Below are 16,119 nucleotides of genomic sequence, written 5' to 3' on the forward strand. Positions count from 1 at the left end.
GAGGAAAGTCTTGACAGTATAGTATGGGGAACTTTGGGAGCTGTCAGAATGGGGAGAAGCTAGGGATGTAGCATGAAGCACTCAGGGACACACAACTAAGTGAGTTGCAGCCACAGGGAAGGCCATTAGGAATAGTTTTTATTACTTTAATTTTAAGTAGCTTGCTTCACATATCAATCGCAGTTCCCTCTCCCTCCCCTCCTCCTGCACCTGCCTACCATCCCCCCCAACCTCCCACCCTATCCCTACTTCCTTCCACTTAGGGGATATCCAGAGTCTGTCATTTTGCTCAGGGCAGGGTCCAGGCACTCCCCTAAGAGTCCAGGCTGAGAGAGCATCCCTCTTTGTGTTATGGACACATATAGTCCATTTATATGCCAGGGATAAATACTGATCTACTGCCCAAGGCCCCATAGTTTTCCCAGGCCTCTTCACTGACTCTCACACTCAGGGGGTCTGGATCAGTCCCATGCTGGCCTCCCAGCTGTCAGTCTGGGGTCCAAGAGCTCCCCCTTGTTCAGATCAGCTATCTCTGCTGTTTTTGCCAGCCCATTCTTTGCCAATTTGCTGATCTCTCCTCTCTCTCTGTCACTGGGTTCCATGGGTTCAGTTCAGTGGGTTCAGTTCAGTTAACTGTGGGTGTTTGCCTCTGCTTCCATCAGTCACTGGATGAAGGTCCTAGGACGGCATATAAGGTAGATGTCAAGTTCATTATCAGGAATGGGCATTTAAGGTGGTCTCTCCACTATTGCTTAGCTTGCCAGTTGGTGTCATCCTTTTAGATCGCTAGAGGTCTCACTGGTGCCAGATCTCTCTTCAAACCTATGACTCCCTCTATTATGGTATTTCTCATCCTGTTCTTTCCCTATTCTACCTGCCACTCAACCTTCCTGTTCCCCCATGACCTACTCTCTCCTAGAAATTTAAAGATGGCAGACCTACTGAAAGGTTAACAGTCTAGGCAAACATACCAAATTGTTTACTTTTATGTATTTTTTGTGTTTCTTTAAGGGATGTATAAGGACTTGCCACATTTAATTTTGAAAATTCTGGTCAGAATATTGGAACACTATGATAAACTGCCTGAGCTCCATCAGGCCAAGGAAGGCCTCATCCCTATTCATCAGATGTTAATGTAATGATTTGACCACAGCTGTCATTAGCTGGCTAATAACTATTTATGACCTCAGGATGCACTTTCTACCCAGCTAATGGGAGTTGCAGTAAAGCTATGATTTTATCTCAGCTGCTACAGTTGTTGGTCTCAGTTGCTTTCATTAAGGGACAAGCAGGTTCTGCTGATTATCCACATAATAAGAGATCATGTTCTAAGGGCCTTTGGAAAACAAGCCTCATCAAATAAAACCGGAGCTGTGCCTGAGAAGGAAACTTCCCAAATAACATGCTGATTGCCCACAAATAATTCTCACGAATCATGCTTAGTAAGAAATTGATCTTATATTTTCCCAGCCACAGTTTTAAGTGACTTTCATTCTCTAAGTGTGTGTGTGTGTGTGTGTGTGTGTGTGTTGTATCTGCTGACACTTAGTCAACATCATTTCTTCAAACTGCTTCCACTTAGCCTAGGAGGTGCCACCTGGCACTTGTTGACACAGCTTTGAGGTCCATGCTAAGTCGTGCCTGGCTGAGACAGGTTCAGGGTGTATGGCTTTCTGAATTTTTATCAGATGGGTCCACAGGAAACAGAGGACCTAAAGATGCTCACATGCCATGTCCCAAGCAGTTCTCAAGCCACACACAGCTTTTCTCTTCTCAATTTTCCTCGAAAATTGGGTTTTCTTTTCAAGTCAAGCAAGGTTTCCTTTGTTCAATCTCCGTTCCATGACCAAATAGGACATGCTAGAGATAAGCATTTCAAGTATATTCTGGGGCTGTGTTGATAGCTCAGTCAATTGTGTGCTTGCCAAAGAAGCATGAGAACCTGAGTGTAATTCCAAGAACCCATGCGAACTTGCCTCACTCTGTTGTTAGGACTAGTAACTCGCACGGCTATGCTCAGCCTTTAAGCACATTAATCTGTCTTTTTAGATGCACTCTTTTATTACTCAGGGTACCACAAAGCAAAGAGTGTTGTTGATCCCAGACAATAAAACAAATTCTAGAAACAGCCCTAGTGATGTTTGTTACCACTACCCTCTCTCAAGAATCCACAAGGATGACCCCAGCTGAGACTCCTAGCAATAGTGGAGAGGGTGTCTGAATGGGACTTCCTCTTTAATCAGATTGGTGACTGCCCTTATTGTCATCATAGAATCTATATCCACTACCGGATGGAAGCAGATGTAGTGACTGACACCTAAGCACTGGGCTGAGCTCTTAGAGTGTAGCTGAAGAGAGGGAGGAGGGATCATATGAACAAGGAGGGGTCAAGATCATGATGGAGAAACACAGAGACAGCTGACCTAAGATAGTGGGAGTCCGTGGACCCTGGACTGTCAGCCGGGAAATCCAAATAGGACTGAATTAGGCCCTGTGAATGTGGGTGACATTTATGTGACTTGATCTGTTAGGGGTTGGGCCTGGAAGTGGCATCAGGACCTATCCCAGGTGCATGAACTGACTTTTTGGAGCCCATTCCCTATGGTGGGATACTTTGTTCAGCCTTGATACAGGGGGCGGTACTTGGTCCTACCTCAACTTGATATGCCAGATTTTGTTGACTCCCCAAGGAAGGCCTTAACCCCTCTGATGAGTGGATGGGGGTGAAAAGGGGAGGAGGTAAGGAAGGCAGAACTGGGGTTGGTATGTAAAATGAAAAGTAATTTTTAAATAAAAAATACATCAATTTTAACATTATATTTCTCAAACAATTTCAGGTTGTTCCTCCCTTTTCCAGTTGGCTTCCCTGTTCCTCTGGGTTGTGCCTGCCCATATTGTTTTAATTCTTTAAGCTACTCTACTCTTTATTGTTGAGTCTGAGTTCATCTTCCTGCTTCCTGTACTTCCAATCTAAGAGTAGTCATTTCTTTGGGGATGCTTTGTTTTATTCAGTTATTTATTGATTTATCTTCAACAATGTAGCATACATAAAAACTTAATTATTAATTATTACACTAAATAAGTTATAGTGCAGAGAAGAGCACTGGAAAGATGGCTCAGTGGTTAAGAGTACTTACTGTTCCTGCTGAGGGCTGGAGTTTGGATACTGCAGCTCATGTTAGCTACTGTAGTTCCAGGTACAGGGGATCTAACACTTTTTGACTTCCATGCATGCAATCACACACACACACACACACACACACACACACACACACACACACACACACACACACACCATTAAAAATACGAAGGCAATAGGCTGGGCAGTAATATTGGTATTGCCTGTAGCCTAATTCACTTTATTGAAGAATGATATTAAAAAATAAAACAATAAGTTTTAGGCATTAGATAAGTTTATCGCTACAAGAGTGTTAGGATCTCCAGGTCCCCTCAGAAGCCAGAACAGAAATCTATACATGGAGAATGTGGTTAGTTTGAATGTGGACTCTTCCCCATAGGATTGTGTATTTGAACACTTAGTCCTCAGGTGTTAGTGCTATTTGGGGAGATTATAGAACCTTTAGGAGTAGAGTGTTGTTGTAGCAAGTATGTCATTGGCATGATCTTTGAAGTTTTATAGCCCAGCCCCATTTCCTGTTCTCTTTCTGCTTCCAGACTGGAGATGCAATGTGATAGGCAGGCTGCAGACCCCCTCCCAAGATGGACTGTATCCTCACAAAACCTTGAGCTGGAATTAACCCCTTTCCCTTTAAAATGGTTTGGTCAGGCATTTTGTAGCAAAAACATGTAAAGTCACTAATATGGAGAGTCACTGTGCAGAGAATTCAGGTATTCCTGTTGCAATGGTTTGCATCTGTGTTACATTTGTTTTCTTCCTATTGCTGTGATAAAGTGCCATGAGGAAAGGCTTAAGGGAGTAAGAAAGAGGTTTTCTTTAGGTACAGTATCAGAAGGCACAGTGTCTGTCATGGCAGCAAGAACTTGAGTGAGGCTGGCCTAGCAGTCAGAAAGTGTAGTGAGAACAGGAAGTAGGGCCAGGATGTACCCCCCCAAGCCTTCCCCCACTGGCACACTTCCTCCAGCTGGGCTCCATATTCTAAAGTTCCACAACCTTCCCAAACAGTACCCCAGCTGGGGACCCAGCATTTAAACGAATAAGCCTATTTGTCTTTGGTGGAAACTGGAATTTCCACATGGCAGTCATATTCTGTTTACATGTACTCTTGTGTTCTGCCCTTCTTCTTGGTGTTCGTCATGACACTCTTGGTACTAATAGCTGCAGCCACTGATAAATGCTTCTCTCTTGCATTAGACTGCAGGGTCTGATGAGGCAGGAGCAGGACTCACTGTCATCTGCAGCTCTGACAGCTACTAAGGGTTCACCAAAGAGGGAAGATTCCTCTCCTCATAGGGCTCACTCTGGAATTATAACAGAGGAATGTCAAGTGCATCACAGGCAGCAACAGGCAGCAGCATTCATATAGATATTGACTATAGATATAGATTTCAACTATACATAACCACTGAACTCTTTTCACAGCCTTCTCATAGCAATTCTGTGGAATAGATGTTATTACTATGATCCCCTCTCAAAAGAGGAGGCATCTCAGCAAAGAAAACTCATGGTAAAACTAGGAGCAAATGGCAGAGGCAGCATTCTAGTCCTGAGAATCTCCCCCACTGCCTCAGGGCTGCTGTTCTACCTGTCATACAACTGTTGCCATGGGAGCAGACCACTCTCCATCGGATCCCCATCACCACATCTTTTGCTAGTTGTTTCTTGCCAGAGGTTGTGAGTGTTTGTTGTTTGGTCTTTTCCTCATCACGTTACAGGTAAAGACTCTTAAGTGTGACACAGCAGTTTCCACAAGGCCAGGGATCAGCTGAGCTGGCACTGGGACTTGGCTCGCCCTGTTGCTGGGACTAGTAACTCCCATGGCTATGCTCAGCCTTTACCCACACAAATCTGCTCTTTTAGATGCACTCCTCTGTTACTTAGGGTGCCACAAAGGAAAGGGAGGTGTTGATCTCAGACAATAAAATGAATTCTAGAAACACCCTAAACAGGTGATGTCTGATACTACTCCTCCTGTCTGATCTTTACCCGAAGCTGTTCACTGCACTTAGGCCATAAAGCTTTAAGCTTGGATTATTTTTTGTAACTTTACTTGCGAGAAGGCAAATAAAGCGTGTGGGTCTCTCTAGAAGGCACCAATCAGGTTTTAAAATCCCAAATGTCATTGCTGTTAAATAGAGACTACTTTAAATACAGGACCTCACTTGATGCTCATCACAAATCCACGAGATGGTGCTCTTATCAGTCACCCATAACAGCCTCTACTACTTTATCACAAAGGAACTCAACCTTAAGCCAAGGCAATAACTCTCAAAGGCACCTTCAGCTAGTTCAGGGGAGAGCAATTACAGACCTGGTCTGGCTCATGTTCAAGGTGAGGCTCTTAGACACTATATATTACTTCTCTTTGACCTTTTAGAGAGTCTGTACTGCCAAGGATGGTGAGTTGGCTCAGCTGGTGAAGTGCCTGCCATGCAAGCGTAAGGACATGAGTTTGATACCAAGAAGCCAGGACTAGGAAAAAAACAGACAAAACAAAAGCCTCCAGTGTTGGGGAGGAGAGACAGGTGCATCCCTGGAGCTTGGTATCCAGACTATCTAGTCAAAATGGTGAAGTTAAGGTTCAAATGAGAGACTGTGTCTCAAGACAAAGATGGAAGGGCTAGGGAGATAACTCAGTAGTTAAGTGTGCTTGCAGAGGACCAGAGTGTAGTTAGGGTGGTTCACAATCACCTGTAACTCTAGCTCCATGGGATTGAATGCCCTCTTCTGGCTTCTACAAGTACCCACACACTTATGAGTGTGAACATGTTCATGTGTACGTGCATGTGCATACACACATCACCATCATCATCATCACCAGGTAGAGGATGGTAGAGGCAGGCACTTGACTTCAAACTTTGGCTTCCACAAACATGCACATGCACACAGGTACACACATAACACACATTCACACAGTTGCACATACAGAGACTAACGCTGAGATCCATGCCACAATGGAACGTTTCTTCTTTACTAAAGAGGCCAGGCTGGTCTCATTATTTCAGCACCCAGGCCCTCTGCTTTAACTCAGTGATGCACAAGGATATCGCAGTCAGTTATTCTGTAGTGACTGTGTTGGGGGAGGAGTTCCAAATGGAGCCATCCATGCTGTCATTTTCATTGTCTTAAAACAGATGCCAGGAATTGAACAGCACTGCTGAGGGTGAAGGGCTTCATGGCTACACAGGTGTTTCTCATAACAGAGACTATTCTTAGCTTTGGGTTTGAATTCTTATATTTTATAATTCTCTTGAACATTCCTTAGATTTTTACATAAGTCTGGAAGGCTCTTTAGCTGGGCTATTCTACAATATGAGGAAATGGGGAAAAATCAAGAGAAAGGGGAAAGTAGGCAAAGACTGTCACAGGAGGCTGGACAAGAGCTGTGCAGGCTTGATTCCCAGTTGCCTTATTGTCTCTCATTTGTGCGCCTCTAATTCTTCATTTGTTCTTCTGAATGCTTTCTTTCAGAAAATGTAAGTAATCATGGAAGGGAGATAGGAAGACAGACATTCACAACTTAATCTAAATCAGTTTATTCAATAATTTTAGATAAGTTCCTGAATTAAGAGAGCGTATCTAGTTCTTCCCTGTTGACTTACATCATGGAGGAGTGAAGAGGGACTTGGCTGAATCAGAAATCCAGTTTGGTTCATAGTCAGGACATAAGCATGCTGTGGACAGTCTGTATAATGCCCTTTTCCTTGTGTGTTTTCCCAGCTGTCAACCATGACATGTCATGAAGACCGTGTGATAGATGACTGTGTGATAAATCTTGTTGTAGACAAGGCATAAGGTAGAGCTTGAATAAGATGGAAAGGTTGGGGAGACAGAGTCAGTAAAGTGCTAGCCATGTGAGCATTAGGACTTGAATTCAGTCCTCAGAACTGACATTAAAAACCTGGTCGTGGGGACACATGCTTGTAACCCCAGCTCTGGGAAAGCAGAGGCAGGCAGATAGTTGAGGATCGCTGGCCAGCCAGACTAGCTTAGTTGACAAGTTACAGGCCTGTGTATCTGAGGGAAAGCACCACACATTGTGATGAGTAAAGAAACTCCATTTATTCTAGGCATCCATCTTAGTACCTCTGAGCCATTTGCCTCTGACTCCAGGTCCTGGAAGATAAGTTCCCAGTAAACCTCTTAATCCATGACCCCCTACCTGGAAATGTATACCCATGATCATCTCCTTGATATGATACAACTCACTGCTTTTTGGGCTTCTGTAACTTGCTTATACAGACACCCAAAGATTGTTTTGAGTCACCTTAACAACTTAAATTTAGCAGAACAGACACCCCCATTTTTTACTTGCTTGTATAGTTATTGAAGATTTTATTGTGGTTTTTAACCTTTAAAAAACCCTTCCCTGTATGTACCCCTTTACAAGACAATTTCAAATATGGGTCAGAGATGGTTGTCCTATTCATAACTGTTCAATAAATCTTTTAATTATAATTGTATTGAGTCTATGCTCTTTCCTTAAGGGTCACAAATTCTGTAACAGTGTACATGTCCATATGCCCATCCTCCCCAACCCCAAACACACACACATAAACACTGACACATATAAAACAGGACAGGATGGAGACAGATCCTTTGCACAATTCTGCAGGGTGCCTGGAAATGATTCATATCTGCTGTGACCTTCTGTTTATTCTTCTGCACAATAGAGATAAATATTAACTATCAGTCTATAGTCACAAAAACAAGATAGAATTATGCATTTGATGCTCTTAGCACAGTATCAGATACCAAGAAACTCTGCAATACACCCTAACATTTAAAAATTTATTACTTTAGATCTAAATGATTCAGACCATGGACATGGTTTAATACAATGCAGGTGGATTAAGAACTGGGTTGGGGATTTTTGTCAGTGACATGTGACCTGTCTAAGTCTTAATCAATCCTTTGTTCCATGTGGGCCTCATAAGCCACTGTAAGACACCAAGCTAATGAACAAGAAACACTGTGCACCCTTGAAAGTCCCTCCAAGCATCTCCCTAGGTGAACCAGGCAGAAGATACCTTGTATAATTAGTAATATACTGAGATAGATGCTCGTTTATTATGGGAGGGTTGACCCCTCTAATTAACCCCTGTGAATTTCCAATGTACATGAAGCCCCTCTGGAATTACTAATTAGATCTCAGAACTGTCAGGTGTTTAAAGATCTTGGAGTAACAAGAGATCAGTGAGAATTTTTGAAACAGGAATGAAATTAAATGTTTTAAAATGTTCGAGGGATCTTGTGATCTGAACTACTGAAAAACAGCCTCAAAAACCAGTTTTCCCCGGGGAGATTTAGAACGATTGTGTGTCAAGATTCTGGACATTGTTGTAGCAACAAATAGGATTTTAGCAACTTTTCCTTAAGAACTTAAGTTTGATGACCATTTAATCAGTTGCATTTAGAGGTCTCAGTTGTGAAAAATATAAAAATGAATAACAAAAATGTAACAGCTTCTAGTGGTATCAAAGGCAGATAGGACCTGATATCCAGACAGCAGCTTGACTAGACATCATTGGCCATGAAATCATTTCAGACCATGTTACTCATCAATACCCTGTATAGGCATTTAAGAAGTAAAAGTGACCCCCATCTAGACTTAGGGGACATTAAGCAATATCAGGCAGAAAGAATGTACTAGCTGGAAGACAAGGTGGAGTGCTGTGAAATGATCTATTCTAACCTGACAATAGCTATCACATTACAAATTCACCACACTGTGGTCACTTGCATAAAATCTGTATAAAATCAAGCCAGCCAAAATACTAGGATAGGTGGGAAGGATCTCTCAAAGCCCCACCTCTTACTAAGGAGCTATTGGTAGTTGGTAAAGGTTGGGGGAGTGTCTTTCTCTTTGAAGAAATGGCCACTGTTAGGTACCCATAACCCAAAGGATGACTCCACACCCATGTACATTGAGTATCATTAAATGGTCTTAGTGGGTTAAGATGAAAGAGGTGTGAACTAGGGAGACCAGGACATGGAGCATCCATAACTGAAGGGCAGGTTAGCCTACATAATGAGCTCCAGACCCGCTTGAGCTACACAGCACAGTATCATCTCGAAAGCAAAAGAACAATGGCCTGGAGAGATGACTCGTCAGTTAACAGCATTGGCTGTTCTCAAGGAGGACCTGGGTTCAGTTCCTACTACTGATATTTGTGGCCATTACCCTCTGTAACTCAATTCTAGGGGGCTCGACACCTTCTTCTGGTCTTGGGAGATATTGCATACACAAGGAGCACATATACAGAGGCAGACAAAACATTCATGCATATAAAATAAGTATATAAAAACAAATAACAACAATAAAGTATCAATTAGCTACTGCACAAAGGAGAGAAATACCAAAGAGATAGCCCAGAGTATTGGAGAAAATCTTTTCTATCTATTTCCCTGACAAGGACCAATATTTGGGACACATAGGAATAAAAAAACAAAACAAAACAAACAAACACCATTAAGGGACTGGAAAGACTTCTCAGTGGTTAAGAGCACTTGTTGTTCCTGGATAGGGCCTAGGTTCAGTCCCTGGCATCCACACCCATCTGTGACTCCAGTTCTAGGGGATACAATGTCCTCTTTCTGGACACTCCAGGCACTGCCCTAACACATGTACACAGTCACACATGCACATAATAAAAAGTAAAAGTCAATCTTAAAAAAGGTGTCACAAGACCAAACATATAATTGATAAATGCAGAAATAAATCCTCCTCAGCTGGGCGGTGGTGGCGCACACCTTTAATCCCAGCACTCGGGAGTCAGAGGCAGGCGGATCTCTGTGAGTTCAAAGCTGGGCTGGTCCAACAGCCTCCAAAACAATACAGAGAAACCCTGTCTCGTTAAGAGAAGACGAAGAGAGATTATGTAGGGTGGTGAGAGAACAGAAGTAGGGTAAGGAGAGGGAGAGGTTGACTATGACCGAAGCATATTGAATACCTGTGTGAAAATGTCATTCACAAAGAAGCATGACACAAACCAGGGCGGCAGGGGCTCTCAAAGGCATAGTGAATGTCTGAAGACTAGGGTTGGGAATGGAAACATGGCTCATTCAGTAAAGTGCTTGCCATGAGCTAATGCAGAATGGAATTTGGTCCCCAGAACACACACTAAAGGAGAGAGGATTGAAAAGGTGAGGGAAAAGAAGAGAGGGGATGGTACATGTAAACCCTGCTTTGGGGGTGACAAGAGTTTAGGATCACTGGGGCTCATTGCCCAGTCACCCTAGCAGAATTAGCAAATCTCAGGTCCCAGTGATAGTCTCTGTCTCAAAACGATATGGTGGACAGCTTCTGAGGAGCACCTGAATGCAGGCACCTATTCATGCACGCGAGCACGCGCGTACACACACACACACACACACACACACACACACACACACACCAACATTTTGTATCTGTGCACACATATGAACACATACACAGAAGCTTGAGGAAACTGTTCAGTAACAATCATAGGTCCTCAGACCTTTTTCCTTTTGGAAAGGTCTCTATGGTGGCAGGTGATTTGGTCACCATTGCCTATGTCTCTCTGGGCCATGTCTTGAGATCACAAAGACACAGATCTCAAATCTTCACCTCTACTTCTTTGGGTTTATATGTGAACTTTGTTCCCTATACCAACTTTGATGATGAAATCAGTCTGTTATGAGCACCAAACCACATTTTTTATAATAAATTAATTGACATAGGAAAAAAAAACCCTGAACATCACTTTGGAAGTGCAGGCATTAATACAAACAATTAATTAAAATATACGTATACATAAATAAAAAGGGATTTAATTAAATAGTTATCCTACAAAGGGGGGAGAGGGGCAAAACCCCAACTAGAGACCCAATGCTGGCCAACAAAAATGCCTGCAATTATTTATGGCAGTCTTACTTTTTAAATATTAGCCTGGGAAGATGTACTGATCCCACAATGTGGGAAACATCTTGGCTTTCTCTGAGGCTCAGGAATTGCCTCCAGGCAGGTGACTATATTGTGTTATGTGAAAGAAAACATGAAATAAGGAAGGCAGAGGAAGCTGCAAGCATCCCTGAGTCAGTAATTAGCAAAGATCTTTGTTCTGAATCTCCAGGTCTTCAGAAGGCTGCATTCTTTTTCTTAAAAAACATATTTTATTCATTATGGTGTGTGTGTGTGTGTGTGTGTGTGTGTGTGTGTGTGTATGCATAACTTGCAGGACTTGGTTCTGTCCTCTCACCATATGAGTTCTAGGAATGAACTCAGGTTCACATTCTTGACAAGCACCTTTATCCAAAGAGTGCTCTCTAGTCAGCTGGAGGAAGGCTGGTTGGTCATGAATTCCTCATACAGCTTACGAGAAAAGAAATCAGTATGCCTTTGAGCATTGCATTTGAGCCCTTTCAGGGCTGGGCATTTCTTTAACCTGCCAGAGTCATAAAGCTCTTCAGGAGACAAGTGGGACTGCTCAGGAAGGGGAACTTTGCCTACTAGGAGACCAAAGCCTTGCAGTCTATAGTCATATTGTGATTAAAACACTATGTGTTTTAAGGCCTCCCTGTCACCCTTTTCCACACAGAATGACATATGACCTCAGGGCTGGAAGAAGACATATCTAATAACAGTACGTGACTTTGTATTATCTTATTTTTCTATCAAAGGATAAAATCAGAGACGCTTGCCTCAGCCTTTCTAGCCTCTAAGAACCCCACTATCTCATCTGAACTTATTGGAACCTGAGCTCTTTTCATCTCCCTGGATTTCTATAGTCTCACCCTACCTCCAAAGCATGATAAATAGCAAATTTTAGAAAGCTGAGTCCTGAGCTGTGCAGCGCGTAGGTACTGTGTCCACTCTTGGGAACCCCAGAGTCTAGTGAGGCTGATGGAGCAAGCAATGGTCCCTTGACTGAGTCTGACCTTAGAGGTGTGATGAGTTACAAAGCAAGGGTGAAAGACACCACAGCAGCTAAAGGCAGAGGTGGGACTAAATTAGGGAAGCCAGGAAATGCATGAGGACAGAAATCCAGAATGGACTCCAAAGGATAGTGGGAGAGGTGAGAAGACACTGAAGGGCCTGGAGCAGTGCTACCTCCTGAAGGGAGAGTACAGGAAAGTCAGAACTGGGAAGGCAGACAAGAGGCAGGAGGTGAAGGTGGCAGGCAGATACAGGCAGAGTCACAAGGGATGGCTGGAAAAATGCAGGATCCATCCATTTGACTGACCTGCCTTCCCTCCTCTCTTCTACCTTCCTTCTCCTCCCTTCTTCCTTGCTCCCTCCCCTTTTCTTTCCTTCCCTTCCTTCACTCTTTAATTTTCTCATAGCCCCTTCCTCCCTCCCTCTTCTCTTTCTCAACTCTTTCTTCCCTCTCTCCTTCCCTTCTTCTCTCACTTCCTCCCTCCCTTTATCCCTCCCTCAATCCCTATCTTCCTATTTTTCTTCCTTTTTCCTCCTCCTCCTCCTCTTTCTCCTCCTCCTCCTGGTTCTTCTCTCTCTTTCTCACTGAATTGAAAATTAAGATGGAAAACAGGTTAAAGAAATCAGGCTCTTCCAAATAGCCATCATTTGGCTCCTACAGTTATTAACCTAGTATAATGCTGTTGTATGGATTCCCTCAATAGCAGCTGCTTCCAGCCTCACTTAGTTTGTAGCAAAGCCAAGATCACATGTTTTCTTGGTAAACATTTTGGTTTTCATTTCTCAAATCAAAGACTTCTAAAAATAATAGACACAAATTCTCATACTTAAAGACCCCAGTATTGTACTATTATCAACTCTAGTAAGAGTTCCGATGGTGTGTGGTGTGTGTGTGTGTGTGTGTGTGTGTATAAATTGGTAGATATTGTCTTCATGTTGGAATTTGCACTAGGCCTATGCAGTGTGTCTGGTACAGCATTCTCTCCTTCTCTCTGTGGAGTTTACCTTCCCCTTTTTATTATCTGATGTAGGAGTGAACCCCGCAAAGCTATCCGCCTGTGTCAGTTTACATGTCCCCGCCCTCATGGGCGGATAGCTTTGTGGGGTTCACTCCTACAATCTGAGACTGGAGAAGCTGGACATTTTGTGTGGTAGATGATCTCATGACCAAGGCTGCCAGGGACTGTCCATGTTGTTGCTGAACATGCTTCTCAAAGATATACATTTTCCAAAAATTAGTGCACAAGTGTGGCTGGTCCTTCAGGAGGTTCCTGTCCTCTCCATGTTAGCAGTCACTAATGGTCATGACTGGGAACCATTTCCCCCCCAGGGATCACAAAGTAATTGCCAGGATCCATTGTCCTGTGCTCACTGGATACAAAACTAGGAGGAGAATGTTTCCACCATTAACTCTTGTCACTACAATAGAGCTAGTGTAAAGTAGGACGGCTCCTGGTTGTGACTCTCCTGAAGGTAACAAGCTGTCAACATGGTGACTGAAGGTTTTTGCTTGCTTGTTTGTTTGTTTTGATTTAAAGACCATAATCTGCTCTCAGATCAACATATGTTTTTTGGAGCTGGAGAGAAGAGGACACCAGCCATAATGGTGTCACTACAGCTGAAGCAGAAACCATGATTTTGAAGATTAACATGGTGCCTCTTGCCCATATCTAGAGCAGCCTGTAGGGGCTTGTATTTATGAATGAAGAAGTGATAGCTTTTATTTTCTTACTCTTGGTTTTTCCTCCCCTCCCTGTCTTAAAAAAACAATCTTGCTTCATGGAACTTTTTGTTTTTTTTTTTCATGGTGAAACACTTTGGAAGGAAATTTCTGAAATACATGGAAATATGTTTAGTGAGGCAAATGGCCCTGATGCTCTGAAGAGGGTTGAATAGAATGAAATGAACATCTGCCATTTGAATTGTGCCTATAGTTTGTCTCATCTAGGGAGTCCTATATCCTCCCTAATCCTAACAGCAGCTCAACAGGAGAAGACAAATGCATCTTTAACAACAAAAATGCTGCTGGGGAGGTTCATGAATTAAGCCCAATTCTTCTGGTAGAAACCTATAGAGTGTTGAGTCACTTGCTACGGTCCCAAACATCATGCCTGTCCTTTCTTTTTTGTTTCCCATTCAGCCACTGTCAGTCCACCCTAAGCAAATCAGTTTGCTTGCAGCTCTACAGAGACCTCTCTCATAGACATCATCTTTCTTTATTTATGGAGCATGACTCTCTCAGCACAGCATGAGTCCAAACTCAACTCCCACTTCTTAGCCTTATTTGTAAGAGTCATGCATATTCACAGAATCTTCCTTATGCATTTTACCGTGTGTGTGTGTGTGTGTGTGTGTGTGTGTGTATGTGTGTGTGTGTGTGTGTGTGTGTGTGTGTGTGTGTAGAGAGGGCAGAGGATGGCATATGACATTAGGTATCTTCTTCAATTGCTCTCTATTTGATTTCTTGAAATGGTGTCTCTTAAGGAATCATAGCTCACCTATTTGTCAAACTGGCTAGCTGGAAAGCCTCAGTGGTATGCCTGTCTCTACATACTCACTTATGGGATTGCAGGCATGCATACCACCATGTTTTGCTTTTTACCTGTGTGTTACGGAACCAGACTCAGGCTCTTATGCCAACATAAATGCTTTACAGCTGAAGCAATGTACCTTCCCAATGCTTACATTTTTACCTCCTTATAATTTTAGCACTTATTTATTTTATGTATACATGGGTGCACATGTGCACAGCATTCCATGTACATAAGGGAGACATTTTGCTGGAGTCAGCTCTTGCCTTCAACTATGTTGGTCTCAGGGATTGACCTAAAGTCTTCAGGCTTGGCAGCAAGAGCACTTACCTGTCAAGCATCTTGCTAGCCCTGTTATTACTTCTTATCTGAAGTACATGGAAAAAATAACTGCAGGGTGGTGTTGAGTTGGGAAAGAGACTGGAGGATAGGGAAGTGAAGAACAGATTTAATTATGAACAAAGACAAGGCCTTTATTTTTCACCTTTTCCTTGAGTCTGAAGTCAATTTAACTTTGTGAACTTGAGTCAATTACTCAACCCACTCAATTTCTCTGTTCTGACTTTCCCCACATACAAAGTATAGGAGGGAATACCTGACTTGGCCTTGCATGGAATGATTGTTGGGAAAAAGTAGGTGGTCCTGGAGTCAGCCACTCTACACAATTCCCAGTGGCATTTTCTTCGCCTTAGCTTCTTTCTGGATGTGCAGCTGCATTCCCAATTTATGAAGGTCACTCTTCAGTTATTACAGTAGAAGAGCACAGAACAAGGTTTCTAGTGGGTGCATTGTTGGAAGTTAGATTCTGACAGCAGGATGCTTAGTTTGAATTCTAGGAGAGGTGTACATGGACACAAGTGTGTACAGTACCACAGAAAACATATGAGGATAATTGTACCAAAAGAAAATCTTACTCTAGTAGGTAAGTGAAATATGAAAGTATGAAAGTGGATAACCAAAATGTATGCAAATATTTTTGAAAAAAATACTGATTATAGGCACTTGAAGAAAAGTGGCTTTAACGAGAGGAAGTGCTTGATGTAGATCTCTCCCAGAGATCCTGAAGGAGATTTGGGGACACTTAAAACATTACAGAAATTGATGCCACACATTTATAATCACACGTTATTTAATTTCCATGATTTCTTGACATCAGACTCTAGCTCTTGTCTTTTCCATTTCGTGGTGAAGATAGAACAGCAAAGAGACTGAGGAGATAATTTCCTAATGTAGTCACAAGTAGAAGACAAAAAAGCTTGGAATATCAAGTTTAATAGCCACCACTACCCTACAGGTTAATAGATATCAGATGCAAGGTGGCTTATCCTCCCCCACTACTAATATTCCTATTCAGTGGCTTGTTTTGTTTAGTTTGTGGTCAATTTTCTAATCCAAGGATAATATGAATGTCTTAAAAGCCACAAATCATGGATTCAGTAGTCTCCCCATGACCACTCCAAGACATTTCATACCAAGTTGATGTCTAATTGGGGCGTCTACCTATTTTTGTCAATACTATGTTCTTACTATTCACAAATACCTAGACTAAA

The sequence above is a fragment of the Mesocricetus auratus genome, unplaced genomic scaffold, assembly GCF_017639785.1.
Source record: "Mesocricetus auratus isolate SY011 unplaced genomic scaffold, BCM_Maur_2.0 Super-Scaffold_100007, whole genome shotgun sequence".
NCBI lineage: Eukaryota > Metazoa > Chordata > Mammalia > Rodentia > Cricetidae > Mesocricetus > Mesocricetus auratus.